Source organism: Catharus ustulatus, chromosome 10 (genome assembly GCF_009819885.2).
Source record: "Catharus ustulatus isolate bCatUst1 chromosome 10, bCatUst1.pri.v2, whole genome shotgun sequence".
Taxonomy (NCBI): Eukaryota; Metazoa; Chordata; class Aves; order Passeriformes; family Turdidae; genus Catharus; species Catharus ustulatus.
The window spans coordinates 5,265,613-5,287,589 of record NC_046230.1 but is presented as its reverse complement, the minus strand read 5'-3'; the positions used below and the strand labels follow the sequence as shown (position 1 = coordinate 5,287,589).

At 50.5% G+C, this 21,977-nt stretch overlaps 1 long non-coding RNA gene across 1 annotated transcript; it reads right to left on the bottom strand.

Annotated features, from left to right (window-relative positions):
* Window positions 1–8,273: 8,273 nt before the first annotated feature.
* LOC117000976 lies at window positions 8,274–21,110 on the bottom strand. The gene is made up of 3 exons (XR_004418882.1): window positions 17,086–21,110; window positions 16,347–16,655; window positions 8,274–12,029 (listed from the first exon to the last, which is right to left on the bottom strand). It is a non-coding gene; the product is annotated as an uncharacterized LOC117000976 (long non-coding RNA).
* Between the last annotated feature and the right edge of the window lie 867 nt (window positions 21,111–21,977).

Below are 21,977 nucleotides of genomic sequence, written 5' to 3'. Positions count from 1 at the left end.
GCACATAAGAATTCATGAGCAGCTGCTGGGGGATAACATTTTCTCCATCAGCTGCTGAACTTTTTACCTGTACAGAGCAGTGTTACCATTGTGCCAGCACAAGAGTAGGGAAGAAAACACCTGGACACCACCCCAAAAGGACTCTGTTGCACAAAATTAAGGTCATACCATAACCATGTCTCAGCCATTTCCCACCAAAAAAAAAAAAAAAAAAAAGAGGTGAAAATAAAAATAAACTCCTTGATTTTATACATCACTGATGCTGCTGTGCAGAGGTGGTGCCATCACACAGTTGTTATCCCTCACACAGAGGAAAAAACCTCCCCATTATGTCCCTTCCCCTTGGACACAAGCAGCTGCTGCACTAAACCTTCAATATTTGCAGCAGAGGGGGAAATAAAGCAAATATTCTCTGTGGAAAGTTGTCAGTGATGGGAAAATGTGGGTGTGGAAGTCCTGAACTGGAATGGGTTTGACAGCAAAACAGAGATGAACACGTGCCATGCACACAGGCAGGAAAGCTTTTTTTTATTTACTGGGGAAGAATTCTCTCTGATCATCGTGGGGATTCCCTGGCAGTGGGAAGGGAGAAATTCCCTTCCCTGAGACGGGAGGGAATATTGTCAACAATAGGAACAGGCTGCCCAAAGATGGAGATGGAGTTCCCATCTCTGGAAGGATTTAGAGCAGGTGGATGTGGCACTTGGGGACATGGGTTACTGCTGCCTTGGAACTGCTGGGACCTTAAAGGTCTTTTCCAACCTAAACAACTCCAGAAGAATTCTGTGGGTGTTACTCCCACCCCAGAGCAAAATGAGCTCTGCCCTCACACCAAGCCCTGCACAATGCAAAATGCAAATGTCACTTCCTGCCCCTAAGACCTTCCAGTCTCACTCCCAGGCCTGGAGAGGAGCAGTTCCAGCTCTGGTTGGTATTTGCAGGGAGCACCAGGGCTGTTCCCAGGAGCAGATTCCCCGTGGGTGTCTGGGGAGATGTGCACTGGTGACTGTTCCTATTCACAGCAATAATAAGAACTGAAATGAAATATCAGCGCCCCATCTCATTCAGCATATCTCGATTTCAAATCTGGGTTTTGTAAAGAATATTGAGAGTATAATACAGCCCCCTCAGTAACCTGCTCTGCTTTATTACACAATCCACACAAGTTTTCCATTTTTTATTGAATTGGTCATTCAGTCGTATTAAACATGGCAGAAAAAGAACAGGAAATAAAAATGAACCAATAAATAAAAGCAGGGCTTCCAAAGCTCTTCTTACTGAAAGGAAAGCTGGGGAGTTCTACAGAGTTTATCCAGGAGAAAACCACCTTGCTTAGAATAAAATTGTGCAGTGGAACAGAAAATAAGATGTTACTGCAAATGAAATGTATTCTTTAGTGGCAAAAATTAAAGATGTCCTAGGAGATAAGCTTGGGCTGTGTCCATCTCCCCAGTTCTTCCCTGGGAATGATGACAGGACAGAAATGCATGGCCAGCCCAAGTCACCCATCAAGGGGTTGGCAGGGCCACCTGGTCCCTCTGCCACTCGCCCATCCCTGCTCACCCCAGAGCTTTTTAGTATGTTGGGAAAGTGAAGATGTTTAGTTCGCCGTGACATCTTATTTTCTGTTCTGCTGCACAGTGTTATTTTAACCAGAGCAGCCTGCTCCCAGATAAACCCAGAGGAGCTGAATGCCTCTGGAAAATCCTGTACTGAAACGTGTGGGAGTGCTGGGAGCTGCTGTGGATCTCACTGGTGTTGTCCTGTTCAGGTCTCCGTGGAGAAGGATCCATCTGTGCTTAATATGCAGCTTGGAGGGGCTTGAAAATGAGGATCCCTCCCTGCTGCACGTGCTTGGGGAGGAATGCTCATCTCTTCATTAAACCCAGCCTGCAAGACTCTATATTCTCTGGAAGGAGTTGAGTGTGGGCTCCATGGAGTCTGTGTCTCACTGGGACACGCAGTGAATATTCCTCTACTCCAAATCCACGTGGATTGCAAAGGTGCTCTTCAATCAGCAATCACCACTTTGCCTCTGAATGCAACCCCCAAAAGTGTCCAAAGACCAGCTCTGGCAGGCAGTGCAAGACATCCTTCCTCTCCAGACCCTGATCCTTGGTGGGATATTTAAGGTTTCCAATAATCAGTGGTCAGGACACAGACATGAATTTGTGCTCAGCTCTGGGTTCTGGGTGTGCATGGGAGTGTGGGATCACCTCCCAGATCCTGCTCCTGCCCTCAGAAGCTCCCTGATCTCAAAACACAAAGAAATAACTTGGGATTGGGATGATGGGATTTGTTACCAGCCCCAAACCAAGGACCTGGACCTTGCACATCTTTCCAGCAGCTGCTTTGGTTGCATGATCCCATCCCTGTAGATTACAAGCTTTGTTAAAACATTGTTCACCCAAGCACCAGACCCTCATCTGGGACAATGACAGAACAAATAGTCCCCTCCAGGCACACTTTGAAGTCCTGAAGTCCTCAAAGTCCCTAAGCCAGATGGAAAAGCCTTCCTTGAGCAGTCTTTGTTAGCTAGCAGAACCTAAGCTGGCTGCAGTATGACCTCCATGGCAGGATCTCCACTCCTTTTTTGTTTAACTGGGCTTTTCTTCGGCCAGCTCCAATTTGGAAGCATTCTCTATTCCTAGAGAAAGGATTCCTGCTTACCCTACAGCTTGGGTCAAACTTTCCCATGAGCACAGAAGCTTTTCTTCCCTGTTGTTGGTAATTTAAGTTTCACTTGCTCCTCACTCACTGTTTGTAACATAAATGGGAAGCTTTTCATTCAGAAAGACCAAAAGAAAACATTTACTCTTCCTGGGTGTTTCCTGACAGACTTTTTTAGAAATATTAGTGAAAGTTTACAAGTATTTCTGGTCAACCAAATGGCTCAGAAGTGCTGTCCCCTTTCAGCACCTGTAGCCATCCAACCACATCATCTGTGCTGCTTCCCTGAGCAGCAGGGCCTCTACTGGCTCCACCACGGGATGGTTTGTCCTCTCCAAAAAACAGGGCTTGGGAGTGTGGAGCTGAAGCTGTTCCAGCTCTTCAGTGGAGTGTGGAAAAGCCCAGACAGCCACTGTCAGCCAATCTTACTTTGCAACAGCAGCAGGTAAAGAAATGTGTCCTTCCATGGTGCAGTTCATGGAAACACCAGGCTCTGCTTCTCTTCCCATCAGAGGCTGTAAATCCACTCCCAGTTCTGTGACCAGCACCAGCTCATCACTGAGAAGGAGGTGGATGTGGCCCTGGCCTTGGAGTCACCTCTTGGTGGGCAGGCAGAGATGCTCTGTGCCCACACAGGGGTGGCTGGGCTCTTTGGGAGCAGAGGAAAACTGCCAGCAAGGAGATTTTCGTGTGGCCTGGCCAGCTGTGGCAGGACAGACCCAGTGCTGTGGCTTCCCATGGGATATCTGGGTTAGCAGGGAGCCTTTCTGCACAGCACTGAGCAACAGCAGGAAATCCAGCTGCTGCTTGTGTCCACATCTGCCTGATAATCCTGAGGGTCTCAGGAGATTGCTGCTTTCCCCTCTCACCCCAGGAGCTGTGGGGTGGCATGGGCATGGAGAGCAGCATGTCCCACAGACTCCATTTCCCTTGGGCCTTCTGGGAACCTCTGTTCACCTCTGTCCCCGGGGCAGGAGCAAGTTCAGCCCCTTCAGAACAACTTCTGGACAGCATTTATGTTTTTCCAAAGGCAAACACTGCTGGAGACAGCTACCACGTGGCAGATCTTTGTGAGTGCCCCTCAAAAGCTACAATTAATATTAATGGCAAATCAAACACCAGCCATGAGAGTCACTCTGGTGTGACAGGCTCAATTTCCAGCCCATGGCACCTTCCCATTCAGCACCTTAATGCGGAGCTGACCTTTCCAACAGCTCCAGGAGCGAGATCAGCCCTGCAGGATGAATAATGGAAGAGCTGTGGGTCACCCAGCCCTGCAGTGACCACCAGGGGAGGTGTGGCTGTGGGTGGGTCACACCTGTTGGCTGTGTCCCTTCAGCTCCCCATGACCCCCAGGGTGAGGCCCCATCCCTTCCTGGCTCCAATTCCCCTCCAAGTCTCAACTCAACCGCAGGTCCTGGCAGCTCAGAGCAGCACAGGGAACTTGCCCTGAGTCCCAGGCACAAAAACACAGCAGAGCAAGGCCATGAGGAGGCCACTGGGGCTGCTCCAGAGGTCCTGTCAGAGTTCTCCAGCAGAAGCAGGGCAGATCCTCTGGATGCCAAGGTAAAACATATATTTTGGGGAAAGGAGGAGGGTGCAGAGCTCTTCAAGCCTCCCTCACAAGTGCTCTGGTGGAAGGATGTGCTCTCCATGGCAGTGTTTGCTGAGGACACAGCCCTGCAGCCTTCCCTGCCAGGCTGGTGCAGCACTGGCTGTGCCACACTGCCTCCTGCCTTGTTTTATTGCCTGGCCTCACTGCAAAAGCAGGAGTTTCTTCCTCTATATCCTTGGGGGCCCTGTTTCAGGGAATGCCAAGGGATGAGGTGGAAGCCCCACAGTGTGAGCTGGATGGCACAGGGCTGAGTTTGCCCAAAAGACTGAGTGTCTTTATTATTAGTAAGGCAGCAGATCTACTCAGCCTCTCTAAACACGGGAGCATTTGTGGGACTGGGATACAGGGAGGCAGAGGTCCCAGCATTTATCCCCCAGTGCAGAAAGCTTGGTGAAGGTGAGAACTAGAGAGATGGAAGACTCAAACTCCAAAATTGTAATGGCTCATCATCCATCCTGCCCACACCAACCACATCACCTTTCTCCTCAAGCTGTCTGCCAGGGAAGAGGAAGCTCTTCATTATCCTCCATGCTCCCTTCCCCACACCCCCTGCACAAGAAGAAAGAGAGGAGAGATAATGCTTGAAAAACCACCAGGAAAAAAAAATAATAATAATATGGAGCTGTCTCCAAAGAGCTGCTTTCCTTGTGTGGCAGGCGCCTCCTGGATTAACCTTTTGTATATGCAGAAATGGGGAATGAATAATTGAGCAGCACAGGCATTGCTCCCATCCCGCACACAGCTCCATGGCTGCCTCACAAAGCCCTCTCCAACAGCTCCTTTTAATTGAGATGGATACAGGGGGAGGCAAAGACACTGAGCTGGGCTCATCTCATGGGTGCAAATGTAAATCTGGCATCAAAGTCACCCACAGCAACAAACCCATGGCGTGTCCAGGGTCTCACAAACACACGGATGGTGCTGCAGGAGGGGCAGGGATCCTCCCTGAGCTCACCAGCACATCCTGGAAGAAGTTGGATAGTTCCTTCCAAGCAGGGGGTCAGATTCCTTCATACAGATCCAAGCACAGAGCTCTGAGCGACCTGGGCTAGTGGAATTTGTCCCTGCCCAGGGATGAGCTTTGAGACCCTTCCAACCCAGGCCATTTCATGACTCTGTCACTCCATGTTGACCTCAGTCCTTTCTTTCCCCTGGCTAAGACACACCACCAAGGAATATTGCCTGGCAAAAACTCATTCCCCTTTCCAAACTGAAGTGCTTGCAGTGAAGAGCAAAAAGTCAACCCTGGGAGAGGACAGCCCAGAAGAGACAAAGTGAGGGAAGGCTGGAGACACTGGAGACACTGGAGACACTGGAGACACTGGTGACACTGGAGACACTGGAGACACTGGAGACATTGGAGAAGGAGCTCCTGTTGCACTGGAATTACCTCATACATTGTGGCATAGATCACCCCATGCCCCCAGGACCAGCCTTTGGGTGATGGGATGTTTTCCACCTTCCTTGCTGTCCTGAAGGAGGGGAAGGAGCCGTGGATGGAGTGCCCCTCTGGTGGCCCCACACTGCCCCAGGGCTCTGTGCTGGCACTGGCACAGCCGTGCCAGGTCTGCCCGTGCCAAGCCATCCCAATTCGAGAGTCCCAAGGCTCTGGCACAGGAGTGTGGGCCCTGGCTCCTGCAGTGCCTTTCCCAGTTTCAGGAAGACCCTTTCCCAGTGCAGTTGTGTGTGGTGCCCTGTTGACTGAGCTGCACACGCACATGAGGGCTGACATGTGCTGCTTCCTGTCCCTAGAGACCTGGAAACTCCTGGCATGTCCTTAATCACTGTGGGGACACCTCTGTGACAGCATCTTTGACCCTGTGAGACCTTTAACCCTGTGGCACCCTGCTTTTTTTAACACCTTACCAGAGCTCCTTTGGAGATGGCAGTCAGGAATGTTCCCACAGCTTCCTGGCCTCTCCTCTCTGCTCCATTCCTCACCTGCCCCTTTGGAAGCATCCCTGAATCCATCTGTGTGTGCAAGCCTGGTGCTGGTGGGCACAGCCCTCCCAAATCCTCTGGTAGGTGTTTAGAGGGCCATGGAAGTGAGATGTGTGGATGTGGTGAATTCCTGAGCAGCTCCTCCTCATGCCCATCTGAGGGATGTGCAAAGGGCAGCTCTGCAAGGAGTACAAACATGGAAGAAGCTGGTTTTGATAAAAGCCAAAATGTTTCTTCTTGTTGTCCATGAATTCTTGGCCCAGACAGGTAAATTGGCAGGCATTTACCTTCACAGTTCTTTATTTTCTGAATTAGCACAGACACAGACAACAGGAAAGGAAGAGATAGCAACATAAACACTGAATTTCTGCCAAAGGTTTTTTGCTGGCCCACTAAATTCACAGACTTGCTTTCCACCTCTGCAAGTAAGAGCCAAAATCCTGGTGTGAGTCACAGCTGAGCCAGGCCAGGCAGCCTTTGTTTGACTCTCCAGGCATCTGCTGGCTCTTCCTGGGTCAATTTAGGATGCTGCAAACATCCTATTCAAACATCCAGCTCAATTTACTCTGAAGGAGTATCTGCCCTCCATGCAGAGGGTTGATGCCAACCAGAGAGCAAGGCAAAGAGTTTTGATTCCACCTCAGCCTTCCCAAGGATGGCATCACTTGGGAGAATGCAGGAGCTGATTTCTAAGGTGCTCACAGCCCATGGAAAAGGGGCTGCACCCTGAAGCTGGGACAGCTGCAGCAAGGGTGGTGTTACTGCACATCTGGGGGCTGTGGTTGTGGTCTCTGCTCCCTTCTCCTGCCCCAGAACATGGGACTGTCCCCTCCTCTGTCCCCTCCCCTCTGAGCACAGTTTTGGGTCAGGCTGTCAGTGCCAGGGCCACTCAGAGCTCCCCATCCTAAAGAGGCCCTGTGCAATCCCATTACCCCCTGCAATGTCAAACTGCAGCTTGCTCTCATCCATCCTTTCCCTCCTAGGACTGCCCAGCCCCTCCCTCCCCAGCACCACTGGAGCAAGCTTCCTGAGGTGAATTAACCACATTAAATTTGTCTGTGTTATCTGCACTACCCTGGTGTCGGTTCAGGCGAGGATGATGGATATGGTCCTAACCCGACAGAAATTAGGGAAGTTCACACTGTGTTTTAATAGCAAATGCACTGATTTGACAGTGAATAATGGAGCTGGTCAGGTTCTATTAGTGGCAGATTAGACCATAATTCAATCTCAAACCTTGCTGTTTTAAGCCTTTCTCACAGACTGTATTAAAGCTGACCCGGGTCTGCAGAGGCAGGATGGAGGTGCTCTGTTCATGGGGACACATCACACCCCACAGGGACCAGGGGACAAAGCTGCAGCCACATCCCAGGGGACCACGGTGGCACCTCCAATTCCAGCACTCAAACTCACTCCTCTGAGGGGCAACGAGGCTGGAAAAATCCTCCAAGGGAGCATCAGGACATGGGGCTGTCCCCACACAGCTGGAATTTCAGGCTGGGACACTGAGAATGCAGCACAGGGAGCTGGAGGGGGAGGATCCAGGGGTCCATCCCTGGAAGGGTGCCAAGAGAGGGATGGAGACAATGGAAAGGGTGCTGAGTGTCACACTGGAGGGAAGCACCTCTGTGAGTGCTGGTGCTTCACACGCCTGCAGGGAGAATGCAGGACACCAGGAACGGCCCCGGGGCAAGGAGAGACAGAAAACCAGATTTTTTCAGCAATTACAAGTCAGAGAAATATTTCATGGCATAGCTGAGCACTGCAACACCTAGCTGCCATCCCGTGGGTGGCTCTGATGTAATTTCCATGTGGATGGCTTCCTGCAGCTCTTCCTGACCTCATTCCTACAAGCTCTGGCCATGGAGAGCTCCCAGCACCTTTTCAAGCTCCAGGCCTGCATTTCAGGCGTGTTTGCAGAGTTTCCTCACCCATGGGCTGCCCTGCCTGGGCTCTGTTTGCTGAATGAGAGTGTGATTGGGTACCTGACACGGGGCTGTGTTTTCTGATTGAGAGGAGAATGCTGAATTACTTTAGCAATCATTTATTGAGTACCTAAGATACAGAAAATCTAGCAGAGATAACAACATCCTGCAGATTAAATCCTCCATTAGAGAGGCCTCACTCAGTAGTTAGGCTTGTAAACATTTTCCCATCAGTTTTCCCTCAGCCTCCATCCCCCCACGCTGCAAGCTGAGAGAACAGGCAAGAATTTTGAGCATCTTCTCATTACAAGACACCACAAAGGCCAAAAAAGCCATGAAATCATTGTCCTGCCTTCCATCAGGCAGAAACCTGCCTGTCTCAAAACCCCTGCAGGGCTTTGGCTGACTCTGGTGCTGCAGCAGCTTTTGGTGCCCGGATGCCCAGGCTGGTGGGGTTTGGTGGCAGGCACAGGACCAGGGCTGTCACTTCAGGGGGACACAGCCACGGACACCCTGAGGTGATATTTGGCTTCTCTATGCTATTGTGACATCCAGAATCTCCTGTGTCCACTCTGACCCCCTCCCCAGGAGTTCACAGGAGCTTTCCCTGGGACTGCTTTTGAAATTCTTTCGCTCTGAACTTCAAACTGGAAGCTCTGCAGCAGCACACTGGAGACAGAAAAGCACAGACATTGTAAAGCAGCAGCACAGACAGATGTAGAGCAGCAGTCAGCAGGGTTTGTTTGCACTGAACCACAGTTCCTGCTCTTTGGCAGCTTTGGGGTTTGTATCTTGCAGCTCCTGAGTGCAGAAGACAATTTCCACCTGGACAAGGCAGCCTCAGGCTGCCAACACCCAGAAGCTGCTGGCCTTGGCAGGAAGGATGAAGGCCATTTGCCATGGGCCACCTCTTTGGTTTGTGAGAGAGCCAGGACACCAAGGGAACCCCCTGGGAGACACTGGCTCTGACAGGAGGCAGCAGCAGAGCTTCCAGCACCTCTGGAAGGGCAGAGGGCTGGATACATGATCCATGGACCTGGCAGGGCTGCTGGAACCCACCAGGGAAGTGAAGCAGCCATGCCCAGGTGGGAGGAGCTGCAGCCCCTCACTGCAGTAGAAGCAGAAGACAAGTGGGAGATGGAGATGAGATGGGGATGGAGATGGAGATGGAGATGGAGATGGAGATGGAGATGGAGATGGAGATGGAGATGGAGATGGAGATGGAAATGTTCCCAGAGTGGATGGAGTGACGGCAAAGGGGTGAACAGTTTCCAAGAGAATTCATGGAGGTATTGCCAGTCTCCCCAGAGACAACAGGAGTGGCCAAAATCCCTCCAAGAGGTTTTTCCCACAGCTTTTTTACCTCTCCCTTTTGGGCTGGGAGGGCTGGGGGTGCTTTGCTGTTTCCCAGCCCTGCCAGGACTTGTACATCCCTCCCTGGGGAAATGCAGAGCCTGGGATCCTGCTCCAGGACACAGGAACCCCTCTCCAGCTCTGGCCCTCCAGGCAGCCCTGGGAAGCCTTTTTTGCTCATCTGAGCAAGGGCAGCAGCACTTCACAGAGCACTTTGACACAAAGTGTGGCAAGTGTGGTACAAGGGCTGGCTCTCATCACTGATCTGGGAAAGGTGTCCTGGAGCCCCCACACTGCAGCTCATCAGCTGCTGCCTCCTAATGAGGCTCTCCAGGAGGCTCCTCAGCACAGCAGGCACTGCAGGGACTCACCTCTTACACACAGCAGCACTGAGGGTGGCTCAGAGCCCTCACACTGCTCATGGAACTCGGGCTTCCTCCCCTGTGCTTCCTACAGAGGCACAGTCATTGGGTTGACTTTAAGAGCACGTCATGGCTCCTACAATACTGCAGGAAATCTTCCTTAGATGGGCTTCCTGGAGCAGTGGGAATGAATCTAACACAGAGCACCACAGGCTCTGCAGGCTTTTCCCTTTTCACAAGTGCTGCCAGTGCCCTCTGAGAGCAGGAAATGCAGCAGTCCAAGAGGACCCTCAGACCAGGTTCCCTCTGAGGCTGTCACAAAAACCTTCAGCTGAACCTTCCTTGCCCTCTGGAGTTGTGTGCTGGGACAGCCAAAGGCTGTAGGAAGCAGAGCAGTCTGGAAAAGCTGCTTTTGTGCTGTTTCCTTGACTCTTACCAGCATCACAACACCCACATTTGTGTCTGTGAGCCCACAGAATCTCAGGGTGGCTTGGGTTGGAAGGGACCTTGAAGGTCATGCAGTTCCATGCCATCCAACACTTCCAGGGATGAGGCAGACCCAGCAGCTGTGGGCAGCCTGTGCCAGAGCCAGCAGTGCCCAGGACCAGCCACCCCTGCTGGACTTGGCCATGTGGGAACCTCCCCAACACTGCCCATCACTCCCTGGATGCCTTTCCAAAGCTCTGCCACCCTCCAGATGCAGGGGTGGCATCCCTGGGCCTGTGAGGGTGACAACACTTGTCCTGTCCAGGTGGCTCCCCCATGGCACGTGCCAAAAAACCTGAATCATGTACCAGCCATGCCTGTCAATAATGGTGTGGTGAGGTGGGAGCTGCAATTCCATCCCTCCAGACACCCATTCCATGAGGGAGAGAAAGGGAGCTGCTCTCTGTAATGCTGTGCCTTACAGAGCATTCATGCAGCTAAACCCAGCTTTAGAACAGCACCTAAACATTTCTGTCACGGTCTCTGTGTGACTCCAGAGTCCAAATGGGAGCTCTGGGAGACTGCAAAGGTGGAAGATGGGACAAAAAATAGCAATTCCATGTCTCATGGACAAGACCCAGCAATTCCTTTCTTACACTGCTGTGTCACTGGGGTGAAGCAGCTCGCACAAAGCCACAGGTGGGTGTGCAGCAATAAGGAACCAGCTCCCAAGACATCCAGCCAAGCACCTCCCATGCTTCCCCTGAGGCAGCAGCTCCCTGAGGACACAAATCCACCTGGGCCTGACCATTCCCAAAGGCAGTAAGAGGAGGCTGCTGGCATCAGGCTTCCATGGCTCTTTCTGGGATTCTCCAGCTGTGTCATCTCCTGATGCCTCAAGGACCTGGGAAAAGATGGAGGAGATGAGAAATACATTCTCAACACCAGCCATAAACGTGTCCATGAGGCAGTCAGTGATGATGCCGGAGTAAAACTCAGTACTTGCAGCAGCAGGGAGGGCACGTGGCAGGAATTTTTTGGCAGCCCTGAGCAGAATCCATAACAACCTCAGCAGGAGTGCTGTAATTCCTGCTGCTGCTTCCCAGACTGCAGCAAATACAGGGTTGCTGCAGCCTAATGTGTGTGACTGGTCAACTTTATAGCCAGGAAAAAGTGGGATAGGAATCTAAACTTCTGCTGCTGCCACCTCTGGAGCATGTGTGAGTCTGGGAAGGCAGAGGAACAGAAGGACTGGCAGGACACCATGCAGCAGATTGGGGTTTGGAGGAATAGGGCTGGAAAATAACCTTTGGAATTATTCAAACATTGCCTTCTGCAGAGCTGAGCTCTCACACCTCTTCCCGGATGAGTTTTTAGTTTCAGCTTTTAGTTGATCCAGCAGACATTGCAGAGTGGGGTTTTTGGTGCTTCTTCCCCCTTAAACCTGCAGCTTCTCAAAGGGAGTGCAGCTGGCAGCCCCAAAACACCTCCATAAAGAGGGAGAGCTCCAGCTCCATGTGGCCACTCAGAGTTAGTGTGGGGAACATTAAATGAGCTGAAACCTCCTAAAGAGTGAGCCAGGATTTTATCACAGTAAATGACACCTGGAAATACTCCTGGAAGGACATGGACAGTGTCAGGGTCCATCACTGTGGCCAAACACAGTGATTTGGAAAAGGTGGAGCTTCCTCCTGCTTCTGCTCTCCAGGGAAAAGGGTCACCCTGAGGGAGCCAGACCTGAAAAACAAGGAGAAGTGAAAGGTTTAAGGTCAGCACATAAAACCATCGGGAAACACACATTCCTCACCAAACTGGCACTGCAGGGGGAGTCACAATGCAGAGCAGGCTTGGGAGCACTTCCCAGGAGTCTCTGTGCAGCACAGCCCTCCATGAAATGGGAATAACGACACCACTCCCACTGCTACAGGACACAAATAGTGCCAAGGGAATCATTGTAAATTTGGAGAAAATCAGGCATTTAGTGTCCACAGTCAGTCCCATGTATTGGCAAAGTCCATAAATCCCCAAAAGACTGAAGGTGTGACAATATCAAAAGGTTGCTGAGAAATCACCCGTTCCTCTGCCTCAAGGTTCATACCCAAGAGATTGCTTTCCCTGGCTGCAGAGACAATATTTCATGCAGTGGGCATCCCTGGAGTCAGTCCTCTCGGGACTTGGAGTGAGAAAAAAAGAATCATGTTCAGAGCACTGAAGCATTTCACAACTGAGCTTCAGGGAAAGCCAATTCCAACAATTGTAGTCAAGGCCAGGAGAATGTGAGGTGCACGTGGGTGGTCCAGACTGGCTTTGCCACACCCAGGGGTGACCTGTATTGGAGTTAATGACTCCAAAAACACCACTACAGCAAATTAAAGATCATGCAGCAAATAAAAGGTTTTGAAGAGCAGTCTGATGTTAAACTGAATTACTCCAAGCGGAGGACAGTGACAGCAACCCTCACTCTCACTACAGACACAAAAAGTGAAATCTGTGGGATGATACTAAAATCATTTGTGTGTTGCACTGATCATCCAGAAGCAGAAACCATCCCTCTGACTGCCAAATATTTCCTGGGAAGATCAGGCTTCCCTACCAAACACTCTCTCCATCGAACATTGGAGACAACAAGCACTGGAGCTGTTCAGTCTGCAGAGAAGGTGTGGAGACCTCAGAGCACCTTCCTGAATCTGAAAAGGCTACAAGGAAGCCAGAGAGGAATTCTTCATCAGGAGCTGGAGTCCCAGGGCAAGGAGGGATGGGTCAAACTGAGACAGGGGAATTTGGATCAGACAGACACAAGAATTGTTCCCTGTGAGGGTGGGCAGGCCCTGGCACAGGGTGCCCAGAGAAGCTGTGGCTGCCCCTGGATCCCTGGCAGTGTCCCAGGCCAGGTTGGATGGGGCTTGGAGCAGCCTGGGACAGTGGAAGGTGTCCCTGCCCATGGCAGGGGGTGGAAATGGATGAAATTTAAGGTCCCTCCCAACCCAAACCATTCTGTGATCCTCTAAATCTGTTGAGACATCCACCCACGTGATTACAAATAAAAGTCTCTCTCCTGAGCCCTTCACCCTTTTTTCCCCTTCTGGGGAGCTGTGCCCCCTGCCTGGGTGAAAGCCATCCGCAGGGAATTGTTCCCTAACACCAGCAAGGGAGGATCTGCAGCACCAAACCCCAAGCCTCAAAGAGCAGCACAATTTTGCTCTTTACTGGTGCAGCTCCAGGAGGATCCAGACAAACCACAGGCAAGCCCAGAGTAATTTTATCCTGATCTGCCTGTCTAAACCACAGATACTCTTCAGGAGGGTTCTCCCTCACTTGTTAATTTAACGCTTGATATATAGGAAAAATTAGAATTAAAATGTGCCTGGCTGCTTCCTTCATTCCTGATTCCATTTAGGAATATCTCCCATCTTGCCACAAAAATGAACTAAACTGCTTGGAGACGTTGTAGAGCCTGTATTTTATTTTTAGACAAGTCTGTGTGATTTGAGATCCCACGCTCCAATGAAGTTTGCACAGATCTGATCACCAGATCCAGCCCTGGCGTGCGAGGAGAGACAGATCTCTGCTGTTTGGGTCAAGAGTGGAAGGGAGCTTAATGACCATGTCACTCCAGGGACACCTTCCACTGCCCCAGGCTGCTCCAAGCCCTGTCCAGCCTGGCCTTGGACACTGCCAGGGATCCAGGGGCAGCCACAGCTGCTCTGGGCAAGCTCTTGAAAGACCACAAGGATTGTCTGAATTCAGGTACAGCTGAATCCCAGAGGACAAAGAGCTGGAGTCAGGTTTACCAGGTGACTTCCTCGAGACTTTAGGCAGGATAAGCTGCACCCAAAGCTTACTGGGGACAGCAAGGAAAGGAAACCAGAACAGATCCTTGCCTTGCCTTTCTCCCTCTTCTCCAAGGCTCTCCAAGCAGCAGCTGCGTGCACGTGATGCCGTGGAGAAGATGCCTGAAGAGGCAGAGGCAGCTCTGATTCCACTGCACGCTTCTGCAAGAGGAGAAGGCAAGGAGAACGCTGGCCCCTCATTAATCCCAGAGATGGAGACCATGGGACCACAGGAGCTCCCACGTCTGCGCCGCGCCCGCCATGCGCGGGAGCCCGGATCCTTCACAGACACTTCTGGGATTTCTTATTAAAAACTGAATTCTTGGGCTGGGCACAAAACAAAAGAAGCACAAGGCTTAAAGCGTTATGCAAGAGCCCCAGAAGTGGCCACGGGTCAACACTGTGCCAGCAGAGAAGTGAATTCCAGGATGCTTACGTCCCTCTCCACGGCTTTGTTTTCCCCCTGGCCCACAAAACGAATGGAGATGTTTCAGCCTGGAGAGCCCAGAGTGGAGATGGTGGGTGAGGAACAAAATCCATCCCTTTTGAAATCCACGGAGTTAAGCATTTGTGAGAAAATGTGTTCTCTGCACTCAGCAGGAGGGGAAAGATGTAAGGAAGGAGGGAAGAAAAAGAGGGAAAGAGACAATGAGAAAGTTCTGGTTTTAATCCCGATGAGCCAAGTGCAGAGGATGGAGCCTAAACAGATTTTCTGACCCAAGCACAGGGTACACTGTGAGGTTTGGCTGCTTTTCCAGGCAGGCTTTGCAGAAAGCTGTCACCCAGTGCCTCCAAATAAGGCACGGAGATGACAGGAAAGACAATATCCTGGGAGATGTGTGGAAGGACAGTGATCGGGGAGCACTGTTGTCAAAACCTGGCATTTCAAAAAGGAAGGACTGGTGATAAATCTGGGTTGGGAAGACAAAAAAAAATGTTGGGGCAGATATGTAAAAAATCTGGGTCAACCAGGTGATTAATTGTTCAATTGATCAAGTGTTTGATCAATAAAAGAGGGAGGGCTGTGCCAAGGACTGGAACGAGGAAGGTGATAAAAGGAAGGGACAAAGGCTGGGAGAAATCCCTTTGAGGAATGACCAAATCACCTACAATGCCTCTTCTCCAATAAACAGCAACACATTTCAATCTTGCAGCATTCCCTAATTATTCTGGACGTGAGCCCCTAGTGCTGCTGGCTCTGGGCAGCATGAACTTGTCCATGAAATGCCCATCTTTAGGAGCACAGAAAGTTTTCTGTATTTATGAGGCAGACACCCATTTACTGGGGCTAGTGTGTGCCCTGAACAGGAGGAGAGCTGCTACAGCTACATGAATTTATTGATGGTCATTTCTGACCAAGTATTTCCTCCCTGGCAAGGTAAATGATCTATGGATGCCATCCAAGCACCCTGGGAGCTGGCAGGGTGGCACATTAATAACCAAGAAATGAGGATCAGGTCTGGGTGCTGCTGCTGCTGCAGGGAACTGGAGGCTCCCCAGGTTGCCACAGCAGGGATGGACTTGGCTGCAAAGACCTGCATCCTGAGATATGGGGAAGGGGAGGGAAGTTTTCCAGAAGGAAATCTAAGTTGGTGCCAGAACCAGCTCTAAATGATTATCACGAGGGTGAACAATTAATGATCAATCCAAAATCTGGATTTGTGTCCTTCCTCGAGCACAAGATGAGACCAGGCAGTTAAATTCCTGCATGGAACTGAATTCAATTCACCAGAAACGCAGCACCCGAGCAGAAATCCCCATGTTTGCCTGGCTCCAAGTCCAAACTGCAGAAAGCAGGTGCTGACAGCACCAGTGTTTGCCCAGGGGATGCTGGCAGGGTGTATCCATGAGGGGATGCATTCTGGGCTGGGGGCTGACCCTGTATCAGCTCCTGCTCCGGTCTCTCCCGAGGGAGCCGGGCTTTCTCCGGCTCTGCTGCCGTTCATCCTGCACAGGGAAACCTCCCACCTCACACCAGACACCACCAGGCTCACAGACACCAAGCTCCAAAAGAAACCAAAACAGTTTGCCATAAAAAAGTCACAATATTTGTAAATACAGTTAATCAGAGAGTCAGGGAATCACAGAATGGCTTGGGTTGGAAGTGACCCTGAAGGTCATCTCATTCCAACCCTCTGCCATGGGCAGGGACACACCCCAGGGAAAAAATAAACTCTCAAAAGGATCTGACACTTCAGGAGTTAAAGACAACAAAAGGTCCAACCTGTCCATGATCAGAACAGCGTTTCCAGCAAGCTCCTCTTGCAAAATCAGCACGGCCTCAGCTTCCTCAGCTTTCTTCCAAGTCAAACTCGACACTTTCTAAGAGAATTGGGAGTTTCTCAGCCAGGGTGTCTCTCCTTCTTCTTTTTCCTTTCTTCCCCTGCTCTGTCACAGCATCCAGGAGGCATTCCTGGTGGGGATGGCTCCTGGGTGAGGAGGGGAAGCAAACAGGAACCTGTGTTCCACTCCAAGGCAGGGCTGATTAATTTGCAGTTAACATCCGCTCGCTTCATTATCCCTTCATCGGAGCCTGACAAATGTGCAAACAACAATGAAAAATAGAAATTAATAGGAGTATTAGCACTGCATACAGCCTGCTATAGATTTAATCCCCACAACAGAACATATGGATGTGTTACACCTTCTTTCTTTGTAATGACCTCATACCCACCCTCCTGTCCTTGGGCATAAATCTATTTAAATTTAAAGAGATCTATTTATATACACACGTATGTGTGTGTGTCTATCCATATGCATGGGCACACGTGGAGGGGAAGGTTTGCTCATCACTTGTCAGCTGAGCCTGGGAAAAGCACCTGGACAATTTCCATTCTGTTCCCAATGCCCCAGCAAGGGAAGGGACCTGTGGGGCCCCGTCCCCACTCAACTGCACGCTGAAGAAAGAGGATGGACACAGGCTGGGAGCAGAGAGAAACATCCTGGTGCCACTGAGCACCTACCCATCGTCCTGTCCCCAGGAGAGAAGGCATCAGGGCACGTCTTCCCCTCACCATTCAGATTTGCACCTCCTTTCCATGGTTTTTGGTGCTCATCTGCTCAGCCCAGAGGGTGTTTGTCACCAGGACACCAGGAGAGCTCACGGAGGAGCCGCGTTTTGAGAGGGAAGAGGATGCTGCCCCATTTTCTGCAGGCATCTCCTCCAGCCCCACTGCTATTTGAAGAGGAATGCGTGGGCTGGGAGGCCAAGAGGTGATTAAAAAATTATATTAAAGCATGTTTGTGCCAAACCTCTGTAGTCCCTCGAGTCAGGCAATGTCACCGCAACGGAGAGAAAATCCACAGTGGGGAGTTGTCCCGGTGTTTGTGTATCCTCCAGGAAAACCTGAGGGTCTGGAAGGAAACAGAGAATTTCAATCATTGCTGCTTTTCTCACTGAAATCCCCTTGAAAGAAACGCTATTGAAAGAGCTCCTCATCTACCCTTCAAGGTGACCTGCAAATGAGGAAAAATGGGTTTGTGGCCCTTATTTTGGCTGAGTTACGAAGGCCTGGAAAGTTGGCAGGGATTCGAAGCAACGCTGGGATTTAATTTTCTTTTTCTCTATTTTTCTATTTATTTTTTTCCTGCTAGAAATGTAGTTCTTGTTTTGCCTGGCACTTGGTGGGCAAGGAGAGAACCTGTGAAATCCAGCCATGACAGGGGACTGACACTGGTACATCTGGAAGAAGGACACAGCTCCTGGTTTGCCTCCAAAGGAGCAGAGGGAATACTTTTGGCTGCAGGAAGGTTCTTTCTAGGTAGGAGAGAAAGCATTTGTTTGGCTTCTGTTGGCCTCTGTTTAACTCCCTGATCTAAGGAAATCTTGGGTGAAAGTAAGGCTCTGATAAAGATCTAATTCCCTTTCTTCTTTCAGTGCCTGCTGGGGGAATTCCCACGTAAGTAGGGCTGGAAGGAGTAGGAGGAGAGGGGAAAAACCCTGGTCTATGTCAGGAAAAAAACTGACTCACGCTAATAGCTCACAGGGAAGGAAGGAGGCAAGCATTAAAATGCCTACACGGAAATTTGGAGAAATTAGAAGCAATTAAATACTCTAAATCAGAGGGCTCTGACCTTGCTAAGGAAGAAAACCTGGATGTGGCAGCCAAAAGATAAACCAAGAAAAAGAAAACTTGAGCAAACAGCAGCAGTGCCACCTTCCATGAGAGGGGACAAAGCACAGAGCACAGCAAAGACCTCTTGTTGCCTTCAAAATATTTTTCCCTACACACAGCACCACAGCACAACAGCCTGGTTCTCACTTCCCTGGGAATGGAGATCCCTGGTTTTCCAGAGGCCCTGTGGCGTTGGAGAGATCAGACACCACAGCTGCCACCGACCCAGAAATTTGCACTGGGATAGTCTAAAGGATTGTCCACGGCTGTAAGACAAAGTAAAAATATCTGATTTAACTGAATTTCATTTTATTTTGAATTTTTAGTTATTGCTCTTGGGAGGAGGTGTCCAGCCACCTTAGTCCAAAAGCCCTCACTTATTTCCACAACAATTTGACAACCTTTTTCACAAATCTGAACTTTTCCAGCTGAAAACCAGGAGGCTGGATCCTGGCTTGGAGCTCCAGAAAAGCAATGACAGCAAAAGGCAGGACCTGGCTGCTCCCAGGGTCTCCTGCCAGGGGTCTGCTCCAGCAGGAGGTCCCAGTTCCTCAAGCTTTGCCCTCTCCATGCAAAAATTGGGAAATATGAGGATGCCAAATAACCATGGGAAGAGCTCCTGGGGTGGGAGGCTGAGGAAGAAGGGTTGAGGGAGCACCCCTGGTGCCCATTTATCCCCTGGACATGCAGATCACCACGTGGCTCTGCCCATTGCACACAGACATCATTTCAGAAAGCCAAAATAAAGTGATTTACTCACCAGCCCTGGCAGGAATTCTCTGAGCACCGTGGAGGAGTCGGGAGACAGCGCTAAGGAAAGAGCTGGGGAGCAGCTGAACCCCGTTCCCAGTGGGCCAGGAGCTGGGGTGTCATCCAGAATGAGAAAAAATCAAATTAAGCAGCACTCTGAAAATTGTTCAAAAGGGTCATTAGACACAAGTGCAGTCCAGCAGGACAGGATGGGACCACACTGAATTCCAGCAGGAATGAGTCCCTGACAGGTCAGTTGAGCGGGGAGCCAGGCTGGGCCTCCTCGAGCACCTTCTCTGCTGAGAGCCACAACAGCAGCAAGATCCTCCAAAAAGTGCAAGTCCCAAATCAAAAGTCAAGCCACTATTAAAGGAAAGACATTTACAAGATCTAAAACTCTGCTCTGCAGAGGCATTAAGATGTTGGAACTAAACCTGCCTTATTCCCGCTAGTGGTTGCATTTTAAGGAAACCTTTTAAAAGGATTATCTTCAGGAACTCTCTTTCAACAGCCTTCCCTTTAAGAGTCCTTCATGGTGATAGCACTATTAATTATGCTATGTGATATGATTATGTATTTGTTCAGGCCCGGGTTGGAAACACGAGGCAGGGGAACATCTGCAGGTGTCACTTCCAGCACTGAGCTGGGAACTCCAGCCTCTGATGTGGAGCTCTGGCAGGGCAGGCCCCCACCAGGTGCTGGGCTCTGCAGTGCCACCAGCCTGTTTGATCTGGGGGGGATTGCCTGGTGCCTTTATTTGCACTGGGAGTTTTGGGAAAGGCTGGCAAGGACCCCCCGAGCACCGGCTTGGAGCTCTCTAGCAGCCACCGCTAGGAAAATTCTGTGCGGATCTATATCCGTATCTGCCCGCAGATAAAGATGTGTATTTTTATCTATATAGAGAGAGGCATTTCCAAATCTGTCTGTCTCTCTATTTACCTGCTTTTAACAAGGAAAAAGCAACTCCTTACACAGCTCTTGCCACTGCATTTAAAGCAGAAAAAGAAGTTTTTCTGCATCCCTCCGCTCCCAGCCTCGGCACAGGTGTCTGGGAAATGAGGGATGGTTTGGCAGCCTCTGCTCATCCTCCCTGGAGCCATTCCTGCCAGGAAGGGCTGTCACACCGAGAGCACAGGGAGAAGGAAGTCACCCCTGTCCCCACCTCACGCCCAGCGAAGAAGAAGAGCTCGCCCAGGTGGGGCTGGTTCGGTGCTTGGAGGTTCAGGGGAGAGGTTTGGCTTTGCTCTCCAGCCACTCTCCTGCAGGGGAATTTGGATCTCAGCTGCAGGTTCCATCCAAAAAGCGAACAAATACAGCTGGACTCGGATTTGGGAGGTCAGAGCTGCTGGGCTGAGCTGTGCCGTGTGCTTTGTGCGGGGCCGAGCTTGCTCCAGAGAGCACCCAAAATATGGGCACCAAGCACACGGGCTGGCACTGCAGGAAAGGTTTTATGTTTCAGTCCAGATGTGCTGCTCCAGTTCAGAGCCTCATGATCATAGAGATGGTGCATGTCTGCAGCACACGGGCTGGCTGGTGGTTAAACCCGGGTTTGTGAGTGCTGTAAATAGCTGTACAGTAAGTGTGTGTTTTCTGCTAGAGGCAGAGAATGAACTGCTGGTCTCACACGAGCAGCACATACATGTTGAGCACACAAACCCTGCTCTCTATACATTATATACATACATATATACACATCTGTAACACCTATACTGCATCTATTATTTATAGATATACACAGACTTTTTTTTCCCCAACTAAACCGTTTTCTTTTTCACATTGCTAATTTACTCAAAGTCTAGAACATAAAAGAGGAGCTGGGGAGAGGAGGAGAAGGGAAACTTCACTTTACCTACTCCAGCTGAATGTCATATAATTTCATTTTTTTAAGGAAACTTCATTGTATATTCCAGAAAAGTATATTGGTGGGGTAGGTTTACCAGAGGCAGAGAGAATGTGCAGGGAGTGAGAAAGTGAATTGATGGATGGATGGTTAAATGAATATAAATGAACTGATACCTTTACAGGAAAATAACATTTCTTTTTTTTTTTTTTTTATTCTATAGATCAGTGGGTTTTGTATCTGTAATTCTTTCATATCAGCAAAGAGGAAATAAACTCCCATGTAAATCATTTTCCCCCCATCTGGAAGCATATTAAAAGCATGCCTTTTTTTTTTTTTTTTTTTTTTTTTTCTTTTAAGCAGAGCCTTTTTTCCCCCCTATTTGCTTATCGGTTCATCCACCATTACATTTTAAATGAAATTGCAAGACCCCCCTCTCCTGCACTCCCCCCCACCCCCCCGCCTCCCAAATTCCGGGCTGATGTCGGAAAGAGGGAATCAGCCTCTCCCATGCTTTAGAATAACTGACCTAGATTCAATTACAGATAGACCCGGCGGAGAGGACGGCACCTCGCTGCCTTCTCAGGGGTCTCTTAAAAAAAAATAAAAAATAAAATTAAAAAAAAAATTGCGGAAAATAGGAAAATAAAACACCAAAAAAAATAAAATAAAGGAGAAAAAAATGGGGTGGAACAGACGAACAGACAGACAAACAGCCGCTTCCCACCGAGCGCTGCGGGCTCCCGAGCATCCCTGGCCCCGCCGGAGCCCCGCAGCGCCCGCACCGACGGCGGGACCCATCCGCTGTCCCAGCGGCACGCAGGGGGATGCTCTTCCTCCCCGGGCTGTTTTGGGGGCCCGCCCGGGCAAGGACAGCTTTTGGGAGGCGGGGGAGCCTCGCTGCTCTTGCCGGGCGCAGCCGGAGCTCCCTCCCTGCCTCCCTTCCCCCGGGAGCCGGACGGGATCGGGGGGTCCCGTGTGCCGCCCCCCACTCGCGGGGGCTGCGAGCGCTCGGGGAGGGAGCGCGGGGGGGCTCGGGCTCCGCAAGGCTCGCTTCATTTCAAAGTGGGACCGGGGCCGCTCCAGGACGCGCCGCTCGCAAATATAATCTTCATATTCAGTTCAATGGAGTCTCCTTATAATTTACAGC